The sequence below is a fragment of the Cervus elaphus genome, chromosome 12 (assembly GCF_910594005.1).
Source record: "Cervus elaphus chromosome 12, mCerEla1.1, whole genome shotgun sequence".
Classification (NCBI taxonomy): domain Eukaryota; kingdom Metazoa; phylum Chordata; class Mammalia; order Artiodactyla; family Cervidae; genus Cervus; species Cervus elaphus.
The window spans coordinates 55,820,635-55,838,669 of record NC_057826.1 but is presented as its reverse complement, the minus strand read 5'-3'; the positions used below and the strand labels follow the sequence as shown (position 1 = coordinate 55,838,669).

The 18,035-nt window shown below is 38.7% G+C and overlaps 1 protein-coding gene and 1 non-coding gene across 4 annotated transcripts in view; both read right to left on the bottom strand.

Annotated features, from left to right (window-relative positions):
• The window catches only part of ZNF609 (zinc finger protein 609), a 198,630-nt gene that overhangs the window by 25,307 nt on the left and 155,288 nt on the right, over positions 1-18,035 (bottom strand). The gene's annotated exons all lie outside the window — the stretch shown is intronic.
• Positions 8,885-9,012, bottom strand: LOC122706040. The gene has a single exon (XR_006344294.1). It is a non-coding gene; the product is annotated as a small nucleolar RNA SNORA19 (small nucleolar RNA).

Below are 18,035 nucleotides of genomic sequence, written 5' to 3'. Positions count from 1 at the left end.
AGAGTTGACTCATTGGAAAAGACCCTGATGCTGGGAGGGATTGGGGGCAGGAGGAGAAGGGGACGACAGAGGATGAGATGGCTGGATGGCATCACCGACTCAACAGACATGAGTTTGAGCAAACTCTGGGAGTTGGTGATGGACAGGGAGGCCTGGCGTGCTGCGATTCATGGGGTCGCAAAGAGTCGGACATGACTGAGTGACTGAACTGAACTGAGGACATGGAAGCAACCTAGGTGTCCATCGACAGATGAATGGATAAAGAAGATGTGGTACATTATTACTCAGTCATAAAAAAGAACAAATCTGAATCAGTTCTAGTGAGGCGGATAAACTAGAGCCTGTTAAACAGAGTGAAGTAAGTCAGAAAGAGAAAAACATATACTGTATATTAATGTCTATATATGGAATCTAGAAAAAATGTTATTCATGAACCTATCTGCAGGGAAGGAATAGAGATATAGATACAGAGAATGGACTTGTGGACACATTGGGGGAAAGAGTGGGATGATACACTACCATGCATAAGATAGATAGCTGGTGAGAAGTTGTTATGTAACACAGGAAGTCCAGATAGATGCTCTGTGATGCTCTAGTGGGGTGGGATGGGGGGGGGTGTGGAGGATGGAGGCTATAGAGGAAGGTGGTATATGTGTAATTATGGCTTCTTTTCATTGTTGTATGGCAGAAATCATCACAACACTGTAAAGCAATTTTCCTCCAATTAAAAAAATATATATCATGGGGGAAAAAAGAAGTCTAATTCCCCTCACCTTGAGTGTGGGTTACATTTAGCTGCCTGTTTATAACAAACAAGAATGTGGTGGACGTAGCCTTCCCAGATTAGATGATAAAAGGCAAAGTTTTTCTTCTTGGATTACTTCTCGAGGAAGTTATCTACTGTGTCGTAAGGACACTGAAGTAGCCTACCCTATGGAGAGGTGCATGAGGCCAGAGACTAAGGCCTTCTGCTAACAGCCATGTGAGTGAGCCAACCTGGAAGTGATCCTCAAATAAGCTTTCAGATGATAGCAGTCCAGCTGACATTTTGACCGCAGTTTCATGAGCAACCTTGAGACAGAACCAGCTACTTAAGCCATTCTTGAATTGCTGACCCACAGAAAGTTTTAAGTTTTAGATCCTTACATTTTGGGAATAATTTGTTATACAACAACAGAAAACCTATGATAGTATTTTATCCTAAGTTGACAAGCAATTAATTTAACTTATTCCTTCATGGAGCAAATATTTACTGAGCTTCTGTTATTTGCCAGGCATTATGGGAAGTATTGAAGTTATTAAAAAAAAAAAAAAGCAACTAAGAAGATACCAACGTCCACTTCTGGGCTGGGAGAAAATATTTATTAAGAGCCTACACTGGACTAGTATGGAGAACAAAGATAAACAAGGACAGCTGTTTGCTCTCAAGGGACTGAAAAAGAGGTTGGGGGAAGAGTCACGTGAAATTGAATTTGCCAGTAGCCTTGAGTTTTCAAATGGAAACCGAAGTATGTACCTATATGCTGCTTTTAAATCTTGTTTCAATCCCAATTTGCCAACAACCATAAAGGACAGAAGTGAAAGTGAAGTTGCTCAGTTGTGTCCGACTCTTTGCGACCCCATGGACTGTAGCCTACCAGGCTCCTCCATCCTTGGGATTTTCCAGGCAAGAATACTGGAGTGGGTTGCCATTTCATTCTCTAGGAGATCTTCCCAACCCAGGGATTGCACCCAGGTCTCCTGCACTGTAGGCAGATGCTTTACCATCTGAGACACCAGCAAAGTCCAGATTAGCATGCAAATCTCCCTTTCCCTCCTACCTACTTCCTTCGCTCCCTTCAACAAATGAATATCTACTTTGGGTCAGAGTATCTGGGATATAGCAATGCACAGAATTGACAGCTCTTGCTCTTAAACAACTTATATTCAAGTGATGGGAGACAGAGAATAAGTAAATATATATTAGATAGTGTAAGCTCTATGGAGAAAAATGAAGCAGGAGCAAAAGAATAAAGAATGTGAGGAATGGGATGTTGCTATTTTACAATGGGCAGTCAAGAGAAGCCTTACTGAGAAGGTGACATGCAAGCTGAGAAACCTGAGAGAGTGAGCCCTGAGGAAATTAGACAGAGGAACATTTGAAGCAGAGGAGAAAGCAGGTACAAAGGCACGGTAGTGAGAATGTGTTTGGCATGTTTTCAGGAAGAGCAAAGTGGAATGAGACTAAAGTGGAGTAAGAAGAAGAATGGGAAGAAATGAGGTCAGAGATCAGGGCAGGCCAGAACGTGTAGACCAGCGGTTTATAAACCTTTAATGTCAGGAACCCATAGCAAATTATTTTAGCCTTTGCAGGCCACACGGTCTCTATGGTTAACTTCTCAATTCTTGTAGCACAATCACAAACAATACACAAATGAATGGGTCATGTCTGTGTTTCAATGAAATTACAAAAATTGGCAGTGGACTGAATTTGGCACTTGGACTGTAATTGCAGACCCTGATAGCAAAAGTTCAGCACCTTATACGACAAATAATGGAGGCCAGAGGGAAACAGTACATATGCCCAGGCTTTGGCCTTAGAATGTATTCCTTCCCTGAAACAAAGCTATAAATGAGAGCTAAGTGAAACATTTCTATTGACATTAAACACTCAAAGGTTCTTTGTTGAATAGATGAACTGAAAAAACAGACTGGGATGCAAAATAACAATTACTTAGCTGCTTCTATAAATAAATGTTTTTGAAAGTTAAATTAACTTTGGAAGAAAAGCCACTCATAAATTGAGGACTCAATATATGAAGCATATTTTATTTTAATATCTTTCTTCATGACTCAGGGACATTATTCTAGATATGATTATCTTGTGGTGTGGTAAAGGAATGTCCCTTTAAAGGTTACTTAAATATTAAGGGTTCATGACTCTATTCATTGAGATCAGACTTCTCAGTTGAGTTTTGTGTTTTGCTTTTACTGGATTAGCACTGGCAGGTGGACGTCCAACCACTGGACCACCAGGGAAGCCCAACATGTCTACCTTTTGTAGTAGTAGTCATTTCCATATTTCCAAGCTCTCTATCACATCCAACTTTCTTCTTATAATCTACTTTAGATGAAGAAATCAAGGAGTCAATACTAATGTAACTCTATTATCAGGCCCTATGGGTGCTCTTACCTGACTTCATGGCCATATACATTCCACATGCATTAATTCCATGATTCTATCTGTTATATTTGCAATGCAAAGTCCATGGGGAAAAATTCTATTGATATTAGCCAAAGGAATCAGTTAGTCAGACAAAATCATTTTTGGTAACTCTCTAGAACTAATTTGTCATGAGCTTTGAATGCAGTATGGGGTGTATGATCAATGTCCAATAAACAAAAATTTTTTTAATTGAAGACTTGTTTTTATTCCACTTTTAAGTATGTTATTTCTACTAATAGGTAATGAGGGTCTCAGTATAGACGCCAAGAATGCTTACACATGTCTATAAAGTGAAACATACATTTTTAAGACTCTCTTAGATAGAGAAACTAAAAAGCATTGCTTAAGGCATGGATTCTCAAAGTATGGTTCAGGGATGTCTGATAGTCCCAAAGACAGTTTCAAGGGGTTTGCAGAGTCAAAACTATTTTCATAATAATACTAAGACAAATTTGGATTTTTATTTTCATTCTATCCTGAGTGTACATAAGAGTTTTCCAGAGGAGGCATGACATGATATTTCGACAGATTGGATTTAGAAGTACATATCAGAATCCAGAGTATCTCCTATTAAGCCAGACATTAAAAAGATTTGTAAAAATGTAAAGTAATGCTACTCTTTTTACTAAATTTTTGTTTCAGAAACTATAATTATTTTTCATAAATATGTTAACATGTAATGGGTTTATTATTGTTATTTTTAAATAGATTAATAAATGTATTTTTAACAGATTCTGTTTTAATTTCTACCATGGCAAATGTCAATAACGATAATATCAATAGATATTAAACAAAAGCTCTTAGAGTTCCTTAATAATTTTTAAGGATGAAAAAGAGTCCTGAGTCTAAAGAGTTTAAGAACTGCTGACTTAAGGCATATAACCCGAGCATTATTTTACTTCTGCCTTTTTTTTTTTTTTTTTTTTTACTTCTGCCTTTTTATGGAGATGTTAACTAACTAAGTTGCAGCTATCTTCATGCTGGGCGACAGAAACTTGGGGACCAGCCAGTTCTTCTGCTGTTGTCAGTTTTGCCTTGTGGGGATCCACTTGCCTTGCTGGAATTCTCTTAAGTTATGAGAACTCAGGACCCTAAAGCAAGGCAACTGATGACCTCTGAAGAAAGCAGGAAATCTGGGGCAAAATGAAAAGGGATCAGCAGTAAAAAGAGGAAGCAGAGCTGGCTTTCTGTGGCATTTGGATACAAGCCAGTCACCATGGCCTGTCTATTCTGCCTTTGAACTCTCTCTGAATAATATCTTCTTCCCCATCCCCAACCACAACCATCAGAATCCAAGTCCTCATTAACTTACCTCTAGATTATTCTAACAGACTTTGAATTATGCTCCTAACTCCAATCTTTAATTCTTTCTGTCAATCCAGCCAATAAACTGCTCTCAGACGAATATGCCTCAAACACTGCTTTCATGCAATGAGCCAGCAAATATACACTGCTTATTATACTTTATCATTACGTAAAGTGCTAGTGGAGATTCAAAACTTAACTGAAAATTTTATTCTGTTTGGGGGGAGGGAAAGTGAATATATATCAAATCATTATTTTAAAAAATACACTACACATACTGTGGTGTAGACAGATCAGAGAAGAATAGGTAGGATTTTCTAACTTTTAAGAGGATCTGGGATGAGCGTGGCACACATAAGGAAGAGTGAAACCATGTGATAATGAGCAGAGGCTACGTGTCAAAGAGCAGGAAGAAGATCTGAAAAAGTCTAACATTTAATGCCAAAAAAATTCTTGTTAATTACTGATTAGTGTACTAATACATTAAAATAAGTTATAGGGACTTCCCTGGTGGTCCAGTGGCTGACTCCGTGCTCCCATGCAAGGGGTGCAGGTTCAATCCCTGGTCAAGGAACTAGGTCCCACACGCCATAATTAAGAGTCTGCATACCACAACTGACAGATCTCACATATAAATTTTTTTTCTTTAAGCCAGGGTCCCTATCCTATCTTACAATCCAGCTGGAACAGATAAACACACAAAAAGATAACATGCTATTAGCCAGGAGCTGATAAAAAGAGAGTAAAGTTTGGTTGAATGGCCAAATGAATTATACCTTATTATATCATGACATATTTAGTGCAAAAGGAGAGATAGGAAGGATGTGGTATTTGGATTTAAATGAACTGATATGGTGCTGTTGTAAAATCTGTTAACCATTTCTATGCCTTCCTCTAGATGGTGCTAGAACAACCAGATTGTCTTTTATAATGCAAGTTTCCTTTTACATTATAAAGAGTAAGAGGTAACTTATGACTCATTAACAACTTGATGGCTCCTCTACCAATTTTATTGCCTTTTGGCTTGCAGTGTTCAGGAGAGTGGGACGTCCTGGACACTGCTAAGAAATTTAAGTCACAGGCAACTCAAACCCCATAATGGGTTTCTTATCCTACAAAGAACTATTTATTCAAAACATTGTACTATTTGTACCTGTTTGGAGTGGAGAAGTAGGGTTGTATAATTTTCAGTCTCTGATTCTGGGAAGCATAGTTTACGATGAAGGAACCGCACTTTTAATATAAAACAGAGGACATTATCACTAGCCTCTAGCAAGGTAAGAGATCACAGAAGTAACAAGAGTAGGTAAAGAATATTCTAACCTGCCTAAGGATACAAGGGGTTCTTTAAAGATTAGTAATAATTTTTTAAAAAATTGGCTTGAAGTTATTGCTGAATGTACATGTAGTAGCTCCCCCAAGATTACAGGCATTTGATATACCCAGAGAGAAGCCCTGTCTAGGAACAGCTACGGTGTGCATTCTGTATAGACTTTCAGTGTCTCATGTGATATGGGGTACAATGATGGAGAGTGACTATGCTCTAAGATTACATGTTATAAAAATTTTTTTTTTAATTTGAGTAACCGAACTCCTAGCATGCAGAGAGCTGAGGATGGTGGGATTGTGGTGATGGCAGTGGTTAATCAGAGAGTAAGGTGAGAGAGCTAACACATAATATGTGAATAGAAACCAGTTTCCACTTCCTCCCCGAGAGGGGAGCATCTGTAGCAAACTATAGTGTTGATGTCTGGAGAACACAGGTGACAAACTTTTAACCAGGCCTTCACTCTCAGTTATCACTGCCAAAGCAGCTTATAAACCTTTAGGTCATATGTCCTTCTCATATAGTCCTCTTAAGAGCTCCCGTTACATTCTTTCCCCTCCAATGCCAGTGTTTAAACTGGCTGGGCACTCCCTCCCTCAACTGAGAAGAGCTAAGCAATGGCTCACTGCTCCTAACTAATCCATTATAATAACAGGTACCTAGTGCAGTTACCTGGTCTCCTAGTTAAAAATAACTAGGCTGAAGAAGAGCTGCTGTGGTCTGCTCAGCTGCCTCACCCAGACTGACCCTTTCAAAAGAAGCTGAAAATGAACTGAGCTCTGTAACTTAGCCAAATGTGATCTCTTTCAGTTCTTGATTATATGGCATCTGCTACATCATTTACTTCAGCCCAGTCACTCAGTCATGTCCGACTTTTTGCAACCCCATGGACTGCAGCATGCCAGGCCTCCCTGTCCATCACCAACTCCCGGAGTTTACTCAAACTCATGTCCATCAAGTCAGTGATACCATCCAACCATCTCATCCTCTGTCATCTTCTTCTCCTGCCTTCAATCTTTCCCAGCATCAGACTCTCTTCCAATGAGTCAGTTCTTCACATCAGGTGGCCAAAGTATTGGAGCTTCAGCTTCAGCATCAGTCCTTCCAATGAATATTCAGGACTGATCTCCTTTAGGATTGACTGGTTTGATCTCCTTGCAGTCCAAGGGACTCTGAGGAGTCTTCTCCAGCACCACAGTTCGAAAGCACCAATTCTTTGGTGCTCAGCTTTCTTTATGGTCCAACTCTCACATCCATACATGACTACTGGATAAACCAAAGCTTTGACTATATGGACTTTTGTCGGCAAAGTGATGTCTCTGCTTTTTAATACACTGTTTAGGTTTGTCATGGCTTTTCTTCCAAGGAGCAAGTGTCTTTTAATTTCATGGCTGCAGTCACCATCCATAGTGATTTTGGAGCCCAAGGAAATAAAGTCTCTCACTGTTTCCATTGTTTCCCCATCTATTTGCCATAAAGTGATGGGACCAGATGCCATGATCTTAGTTTTTTATTAGTAGAATATCAATAATATCATTATTAGTAGCTAAATCATTCGTGGAACTCTTAACACATGTTGTTTGGTGGGCTTATTTACACATTAATTAATTACACATTATTTATTTGAAGATATTTTAATTAGAAAATTTCCTGAATATGAGCTCCCATATACAAATCAAATGTGGAAAAAAAAAAAAAACTCCACAAATTTTGGAACCAAAGCTGTCTTTTTGGCATTATAATGCAAAAATATGTCAAAGTATAAATTTCTTTTAATTCTGGCTCATTTGAAAGTAAGTAGGACTAGCGTTAGGCGAAGTTGTTAATTTAGTGAAGGTTTACATTTCTAACATAACAAATCCATCAATCTTTGTGATTTCTTCCATTTAAGCTAAGCCTTTTCATCTAGAAATTGGATATTTACTTATGTATTATTTTATTTTTTTATTGTTTATATGTATTAACTGAATGACTTTATAAAAGTTAAAACACCTAAGAATCTTGAATATATATGTGTATTTATATTTATATAGTATATGTATTTATATATTTTATTTATATTTATATATTTATAATAAATATAAATAATATATTAAATATATAAATATATTTAATATATATTTATTTATATATTATTTTAAAAATCAATATATAATTGACAAGTAAAATTGTCACACATTTAAAGTATACAATGTGTCAATTCCAGATATGTATACCTTTATGTAAACTTACATTAGAGAGTGTAAGATAGGTCTGTGAATTTTTTCCCCCTCACAGAGGGTTTCCCCAATACCTCTGTTACTAAAAAACCCTTTCCATTTCCCTTAGTTTGTGTATGTGTTAGGGCTTGTTTCTGGACTGTCAAATTGGTTCTACTGACCCAGTGTGTGTGTGTGTGAAGTCGCTCAGTCGTGGCCGATTCTTTGCGACCCCGTGGACTGTGGACTACAGCCCACCAGGCTCCTCTGCCCATGGAATTCTCCAGGCAAGGACACTGGAATGGGTTGCCATTCCCTTCTCCAGGGAATTCTCCCGACCCAGGGATTGAACCGGGCCTCTGGCACTGCAGGTGGATTCTTTAGCATCTGAGCCACCAGGGAAGCCCTACTGAGCCGCTACATTTGCATGTAAAAAATGAAAATAACCTGTGCTCCCCTGCCAAAACCCCAATGATGCTACATTAGAAGAGGTAATATCTACATTTTTTCCTTTTACCTACATAAATACCTAGTAGGTACTCAGTAACTGCTGAACAGGATGAATAACCCCAAATACTGGTTCGATCCATCAAGGCAGGGTTTGGATAGGCACCAGATTTCACCTCTAATTGATGGGATGACAAGGGGAATAGGAACTCCTCAACTATTTACTTAAAAATTCCAGTTACTTTCTGATTACCAACCCAGTGTGGTTCACCAAATTTCCAGCAGCATGAGTGCGTGTGTGCATGCGCACACTGGTTAGAGCTCAGGAAAGTGTTGGAAAGCCTAAGTGACAACATCCTTATCAACAATAATCAGTTTATGGTATTTTGTTTTGTTTTTTGCTGTTGTCTGAAGGTGACTGACAGCAATGGGTAAATTAAGCCATGCTGCTAATTTATCTCCAAAGGTTTATTTAACAGATCAGAAATATTTTTTCTCTTAACATGAAGTAAAGTCAATGAAGTGTGCACAAGTTTATGGTAATAAAATGTAGTGTAAAGATTTAGATTTTCTTTCTGAACAACAAATACAAGGAAAGGGGACCTTAAATTTCTGATGCTTCACTTCAAGTTAAAATTCTACTTCTTCAAAATCACCTTAGGGTTGAACACTGTAAAAACCCAACATGTTTTTATTACATTGGGTTCATATTTAAAAGAAAATATCTGAATTTGTCCAACCAACCAAAACTTCAGTCCGCTCAAATTCTTGCCTTTTACTTATGTCCTGCTGTCAGACAAAATCTGTTGTAAGTTTGGCAATAAGCATCCATCTTCCCCTTCCATCTATGAGATGAACCATCAGTAATATCCTAGACCTTAACCATCATCACACACTGAATACACCCACTGAATTAAGATTTAGACTCCAATTTAATCTAACTTTGTTGAGGAGGTTTCCCAAATTCTAAATGATACAAAAAGATGCTTAGTCCCACATACAATGGGTTAAATGCTTTGTTGCTTTCTCTGATTTTTTTTTTTTTTTAATTTTTGGTGGGGGAGGTGGCGTGTACATTATTTCTGTGAAGGCTTGATGGCTTTCAAGATAATAGTTTCTACTTACTGTGTTTAAGAGCCTTCCATGTATTATCTTATATTTAATCCTCTCAACAACACCAAAAGTGTTATCATTCCCATTGTACAGATGAAGAAATGGAAGCTTAGAGCAATTTGTTCCAATGTAACATAGCTAAACAAGATGCAAAGCCAGGATCTGAATCCAAATCAGTCTGGCTTTAAACTAGAGCCTGTATTTTTAACTATGCTGTCTTGCAAGATGAGGATATACTTTTTTTGTTTTTGGCAGCTCACATTTCCAGGTGTAAGACACTAAACAGTCCATGTACTGTACTTGAGAATAAAATTGTGGACTAGAGTGAAAGACATCAACACTTACAGGTTTATTTTTGGCTGAGAAGCAGCTCATTGATTTTATGTTTGACCTCTCTCTACCAGAAAAGAAGTAGAAGCAGTAATAAAAACTGCATATTGGTGGCAAAGAGAAAAAGATATGGAGCAGAAGAGGCAAGAAGCAAAAAGAAAATGTCAAAGTAAGCAAAAGGCACCAAGAGGATAGAAACAGAAAAAAGAACAGGAAATAGAAACTCAAAAGTCCAAAGCTGCAAGGTTATCGTGAAACACATATAGTCATCCCTCAGTATCTGCAGGGCATTGGTTCTAGAATACCTCCCACCCCCTGCCCACTACTAAAATCTGAGAATGCTCAAGTCCCTAATATAAAACAGCACAATATTTGCATATAACCAATGTACATCCTTTCATATATATTAAATCATCACTAGAGTACTTATAATACTTAATACAATGTAAAAGCGATGTAAACAGTTGTAAATAAAATGCTAGCAGTTCCCAGTGAATGGCAAATTCAAGTTTTGCTTTTCAGAATTTTTTTTTTCCTGAAGATTTTTGCTTCATGCTTGGTTGAATCTGTGGATTCAGAACCTTTGCATAGGGAGGGCCATGCAAAGGGACCCTTTGCAAAGGGAAATGTGTTCCCTTTGTCTATGAGTATTTTATTGATGACATTTATTGAGAAATGAAGCTCAGTTCTTAAAGAGCTGCAAATTCTCCTGTCTTGGGCCTCCCAGGTAGTGCTGGTGTTAAAGACCCCGCCTGCCAAGACATGGGTTTGATCCAGTTGTGAACATCTGTTGGATTACAGAAAAATCAAGACAAGAGAATTAAAAAATCTGCTTCTGCTTCATTGACTACACTAAAGCCTTTGACTATGTGGATCACAACAAACTGGAAAATTCTTAAAGAGATGCGACTACCAGACCACCTTACATGTCTCCTGAGAGACCCGTATGTAGGTCAAGAAGCAACAGTTAGAACCAGACATGGAACAATGGACTGGTTCAAAATTGGGAAAGGAATACGTTATAGCTGTGTATTGTTACCCTGTTTATTTAACTTATATGCAGAGTACATCATGCGAAATGCTAGGCTGGATGAATCACAAGCTGGAATCAAGATTGCTGGGAGAAATATGAACAACAAGAGACAGGCAGATGATACTACTCTAATGGCAGAAAGTGAAGAGGAACTAAAGAGCCTCTTGAAGAAAGTGAAAAAGGAGAGTGAAAAGGCTGGCTTAAAACTCAACATTCAAAGAAGTAAGATTATGGCATCTGGTCCCATCACTTCATGGCAAATAGATGGGGAAAAAGTGGAAACAGTGACAGATTGTATTTTCTTGTGCTCCAAAATCACTGCAGATGGTGACTGCAGCCATGAAATTAAAAGATGCTTGCTCCCTGGAAATAAAGTTATGACAAACCTAGACAGCATATTAAAAAGCAGAGACATCACTTTGCTGACACAGGTCCATATAGTTAAAGCTATGGTTTTTTTCCAGTAGTCATGTATGGATGTGGGAGTTGGACCATAAAGATGGCTGAGCAACAAAGAATTGATGCTTTTGAACTGTGGTGCTGGAGAAGACTCCTTAGAATCTCTTGGACTTCAAGGAGATCAAACCAGTCTATCCTAAAGGAAATCAACCCTGAATACTCACTGGAAGGACTGATGCTAAAGCTGAAGCTCCAATAGTCTGGCCACAAGAGCAGACTCCTTAGAAAAGACCCTGATGCTGGGAAAGATTGAGGGCCAGAGGAGAAGGGAAAGAGAATGAGATGGTCGGATGGCATCACTGACTCAATGGACCTGAATTTGAGCAAATTTGGGGAGACAGTGAAGGACATGGAAGCCTGGCGTGCTGCAGTCCATGGGGGTCACAAAAAGTCAGACATGTTTTAGTAACTGAACAACAAAGGAACAACAGCTTACCTAAATCAATCATGATACATTCTTAACATGGAATAATGTGTAGCTATTTAAAATGTTATAGCAGATCATTTGATGTTACAGGAAGACGTTCATGGTATTTTCCTCTATAAACAAAGAAGGCTACAAATAAAGAGAGATGGTCACCAATTTGTTTAAAAAAAGTATATGAATAACATAATTATAATAGTGGCTTTATCTCTGAGTGATTTATGATTTTCTTCTTTGCAATTTAGGATTTCTCCTTTTTCTTTGATTCCCAAATTGCCAACAATAAAAAGCTGTTACTTTTTGAGGGGAACCATCACCACTATTATTTTCAAAACTTTTTCATCAACTGAAACAGAAATGCTGTAACTTGTATTCACTCTGCCCCCTAGCTCCTAGTAACTCTATTCTCTCCTTTTGGTTTCTATAAATTTGCCTATTCTAGATACCTCATCTAAGTGAAATTATACATTTATTTTTTTTTGGTCTGGCTTATTTCACTTGGCAAAATATTTTCAAGGTTTACACACATTGTAACATGTATCAGAATTTCATTCCTTTCTATTGCTATTCCACTGTAAGTATATACCACAGTTTGTTTATGCATTCATTTGCTGATGGACACTGGATTGTTTTTATCTTTTGGCTATTGTGAATAATGCTGCTATGAATATTCCTGTGTACAAGTTTTGTTTAAATACTTGTTTTCAATTCTTTTGGGTGCATACCTACCTAGGAACAGAATTCCTAGATCATTTGTTAGCTCTATGTTTACCTTTTTGAGGGACCACCAAACTGTTTTCCACAATGGCGGCAACACTGTATGTTCTCCCCTGCAGCCCACAAAGGTTCCAACTTCTCCACACCCTCTCCAACACTTATGTTCCATTTTAAAAGTACAGTCATCCTAGAGGGGAATGAAGTGGTATATCACTCTGGCTTTGATTTGCATTTCTCTTATTAATGACGCTGAGCATCTTTTCAAGTGCTTATTGGTCATTTGGCAAAACATCTATTCAAGTCCTTTGCTCACTTTTGGTTGTTGCTTTTGTTGTTTGCTTGTTTTTTGGCCACACCACGAAGCATGTAGGATCTTCCCTGACCAGGGATTGAAACCATGACCCCTGCAATGGGAGCACAGAGTCTTAATCAATGGACTGCCAGGGAAGTTCTTTTACTCAGTTCTAAATTGGGTTGTTCTGTTCTTTTACTTGTTGCTGTTGGTGAGATGCAGAAGTTCTTTATATATTCTGGATATTAATTATCAGGTATATTATTTGCAAATATTTTTCCCATTTTGTGAGTTGTCTTTTTCATTATCTTGATAGTGTCTTTTGATGAACAAAATGTTGTAATTTCATGAAATTCAATTTATCTATTTTTTTCTTTTTTTGCTCTGTGCTTTTGGTGTCATATCCAAGGAAAAAGCATTACTTTTAAAATCATTTTTAAAAATGTAATTTTAAAAAATACCAGGGCGAAAAAGTAGTTGCTAATAGTGGGGTAGAAAACGTAGGAGGAAGTATAGTTTATTTTCTCTCATTCTGAATACAGAGCACAGCATAACACAGCTTAAAACAAAGACTGTTTTAAGTATCCAGATTCCTCCTTTTACTAGAACATGTCCTGGTAGAGGAGCTCTTGGTCCAAAGATAACGTATAAAAGCTTCTCTACTACATAAATCAACTATGCCTCAATAAATGAAAATAGTTCATACCAACATTAAAATGTTTTGGGGAATATTGTGAAAATCACCATAAGAATTACTTCTTGTAAAAAAAAGATGAGATTGGATCAAGGGCTCGTCAATTTGTCTCACCAACTACAGCTGGAATGTCAAGATCTTTGAACAGTGTCCACTTCGGACTTAAAAACTAGTACATTTGGCAACAGCCCTTTGGTATCAAGTGATTTTATACATTTTATGCAATTTACAATTGATCCCCAAGACTCACATCTCAAGAGAAGCTCTGTAAAAAGATTTACTCCTGGGTGTGTACCAGTCCTGTTTTTAAAACAGAACAAAACAAACCTGTTTCTTTGTTAGTCTCTTCTTTAAAAAGCTTGTCACCTTAGAAAAAGAGCTAAACGTAATGGGAATGGTTAACAATAAACACTAATGGTTGTTGCTGACACTTTTTATATTGGTGCCAAATTGTTCAGTTTAGTCCTGTCTGGGCTTCCCTGATAGCTCAGTTGGTAAAGAATCCACCTGCAATGCAGGAGACCCCTGGTTCGATTCCTGGTTCAGGAAGATCCGCTGGAGAAGGGAAAGGCTACCCACTCCAGTATTCTGGGCTGGAGAATACCATGGACTGCATAGTCCATGGGGTCGCAGAGTTGGAAATGACTGAGCAACTTTCACTTCACTTCACTTAGTCCTGTCCTATAGAAGCTGAGTATACTTCTCAGCTGTGCTCTTTGCTTTCCTGGTAGTCCTCCTTACCCTTCCCAAGCCTCTTATCTGGGCCAATGGTAAGTAATCACTATATAAAGCCACCACTAAATAATCAAGAGCCTACTAATGGGCTCTGTGTAGTCCAAGTTCTTTCTAAAGGAGAAAGATAGACATGTTTGTCTACTAATGTTAGGAGGAAAATGCATCTGTTACAAATCTCAGCTCCCAGTCAACCCTAGTTTCAGGTTTTCTAGTCCTCTCTAGCGACACAGGTAAGAGAAAGAGATCATAAGAAAGTCAATAAGTCACAGCTTCCAGAAACCTGTAAACATAGCTGCAGTTGGTCAGTAGCAGTATAGTACAGGAAACTGGCTAGGAGGGAGTTACAAGGGGATGTTTGTGAGGAAGGCTGGTTTGAAACTGTGGGTACTACTACCTCCGCGGAAGCCTCAACTAGGGGAATGTAGGAATTGCTCACTTCCCATAGCTTACCTCTGGTACATTACTGAATAATATTTAATCTTGCCAAGTGATAAGAGATTATGCAAATTTCTGAGCACTGTTTCTTCTAGGACAAAAGTTCAAATCACAGATGCAGAGAAAGGGTGAATATAATCAGAAATTCACAAGAGTGAGCAGCATTCAGAAATTCTGAAAAGACCAGGGAAAATTAGGACCATCTGTGTTTCATTTACCAAGATTTTTTTCCCTGTAAATTGGTTATTATCTGAAAACCACTTTTTTTATGGGTTTGCTATATAGTAACATCAGGAACTTTGGTAAAGAGTGCCATATTTCAAGGAAAACTCTAGTCCCAAATCTGTCTACTGCAGTGAAAATTATTAGAAAGAATGTTTTGCTATCTGTAAATTCTATGTCTTATCAAGCCTCATGCAGGCAGAACCTAAAATCAGCTTAACAGCAACATTTCCAGGTTTTTATCTTACTTATCCTAGGAATTCATTCATCTTCAAGTCATAGATTTGACTGTAGGGAAGGATCAAATCATGTATGGATCTTTTAAAACCAGAAACCCAAAGGCAGAAATGTGGTTATTATTCCTTTAAAGAGAATACCTGAATACTTTCAAAGAGAATCTACACATTCCAGGAGCCCTTTACTAACATTCTAAGTAGAAATCTGTGAGGTTATCCAATAGAGCAATTTGGGATAAAGTCTTCTGCAGAAGTGTTTGAAACCTATGGAGCGGCAGTTCCCAACTCGCTGCACATTGGACGCACCTGGAGATCTTTAAAAAAATACTGACACCTGGCTCCCACCTATAGTCATTCTGATTTCATTTAACTAGGTGAGACCTGAGCATCAGGGCTTTTTAAGTCCCCGCCCCCAAATTCTAATGGGCAGCAAAGACGTTCTCAGAATGACAGAAAACAAAAATCTTAAACCCTTATTTCTGGGATCCTCTGGGGCAGAATGAGCCAAAGAAAGTACAAAGGTAATACCCATCAGCCTGGAACCCTTTTCACATGACTATGGTGTTTTCTCTCCACAGAAATTCAGGTAAAATAATAGAGACCAGCTGAAACCATTATCAAGCAAGTACCAATTAGGGGAGCAGGTTAGGTAGATCTGATGCTGCTAAAACTCTAAGCAGGAAAATTATATTCAAGTATACATTAGAGATGTAAGGCCAAAGTGGAACATCCACTCAGCGTAATCCCCTCCAGCCCCAGACCATGGGGACGACCAAGAGGTTGAGGAGGAAAGCTAAAGATCTAACAGTTCCTCCTCCCACCTACAAGTTCCCACACCATGAAAACTGCAAGTTTAACAGAGGCTGCTTTACCACACCCTTAAATCTCACACCCTCCTTTTCTTCTTGGTAAGGCAACCACACTGCATACCCATAGTGAGAGGTGGCTCAGAGAGGCCATCATGCCTTCGGCTGTCCATCTGAAGTCTTTATCTGAAAACCTCTGGGTCTAAGAAGGAAGGTATCATCTCAGTGGGACAGGTTTGAGGAAACACTTGCCTGGGGTTGAGATGGAATCACACTTGGCCACAGTTTTACTGCTTTTAAGACCTAGTAGGAGAATCAAGATAAGAACATAGCTAGGGGATAGCCTACAAGAGGTACTTTTCCTTAGCCCTCTTCAGCTAGAGGTTGAGAGGTAGGTAACTGCTGAAGCTTCTTTGTCTTGCTGGTAATCTCCACTTGGCATTTTCAGGGTTTGTTAACAGAGCAGAACTGAACCACATTGAGGCTCTCAGAGCCAAGGAGGGGAGCGGGGGAAAGTAATGTAGGAGAGGAACAGTTGGGATCAGGGGGTGGATGCTCTTCTGCCCAGACTGGCTTGGGAAGCAATGCCTCTCATTAGTATGTGCAGTTCTAGATTTCCTTCCTTTCTCTAACTTGTGACAATAATTATTCTGAAATTTTCGATGGCCTCTGTTATGGGCTGAATTGTGTCCCCACCACCCCCCAAAAAGGTACACTAATGAACTCTGAATTTCCAGTACTTCAGATTGTGACCTTATTTTGAAACAGGGTCCTTACAGAGACAATCAAGTTTCAATGCGGTTATTTAAGTGGGCTCTAATCCAATATGACTGGTGTCCTAATAAAAAGGATAAATTTGGACACAGTGACAGATGCACTCAAAGAAGAAAATGCGAAGCTCAAAGGGAAAAGAAAGCCATGTGAGGGACTTCCTGGTGGGTCAGTGGTTAAGACTGCACTTCCGGTGCTTCCACTGCAGGGGGTGCAGGTTCTGGGAACTAAGATTCCGCATGCCATGGTGTGGCCAAAAGATAAAAGAAAAGAAAACCATGTAACTGGAGTGATGTCACCTACAAGCCAAGGAACACCAAGGATTACTGGCAAACACCAGATGCTAGAAGAAGCAAGGAAAGACTCTCCCCCTGAACTGTCAGAGACAGCATAGCTCTGCCAACACCTCGATTTCTGATTTCTAGCCTCCAGAAGCATAAGATGATAAATTTGTCATTTTAAGTCACCCAACTTTTGGTATGTTGTTATGGCAGCCCACCAACAGCAGAGTGGTATTGATTAAACAGGTCAGATTTTAAACAAGTCAGATTTTAACTAGCTTCAGTGAATTACTGCCACTAGCCAAGGAGATTATAGTCTAGGTCAGTAGTTCGCCAACAAGGTAGGTGGAGAACAGTGGTGATGGCAGCAAATCATAAATCTTGGGGAACTGTTTCACAATAAACATGCCCAAGCTCCATCCTGAACCTGATGATTCAGAATATGAGCATGGGGCGGTGGTGGGGGAGGGTAGCCAACATCTATTTTAAACAATCTCCTCAAGTGATATCACTGACTTTCTCTGATTTTGCACCACCTGCCAACTGAGTAATACTAAGCTTAAATAAAAGGATAAAACTTTAGGTCTGCCCCTAAATTGATCTGTAAATTCAATGTAATCCCAATCAAAATCTCAACAGGTTTCCCACCATCCCTACCCCTCAAGTGAAAGTTCACAAGCTGATCCTAAAATTTATATGGAAATGCCAAAGGCCAAGAACAGCCAAGGCTGAAGTACCATAAAGTTGGAGGATTTACACTACTAGATAGCAAGACGTATAAAGTTATAGTCATTAAGACAGTGTAGCACTGATACAGACTAGACAAATGGATGACTAGAACAGAAGAGAGAGCCTAGAAATAAATCCACTTATATATCAGTTGATTTATGACTTATGTGACACTGAAGTCCAGTGGAGGAAAGGATGGTCTTTTCAGTAAGGTGCTAGGTCCGTTAGGTATCCATATGAAAAAACCAGAATCTTGACTCCTTATTCACACCCTAA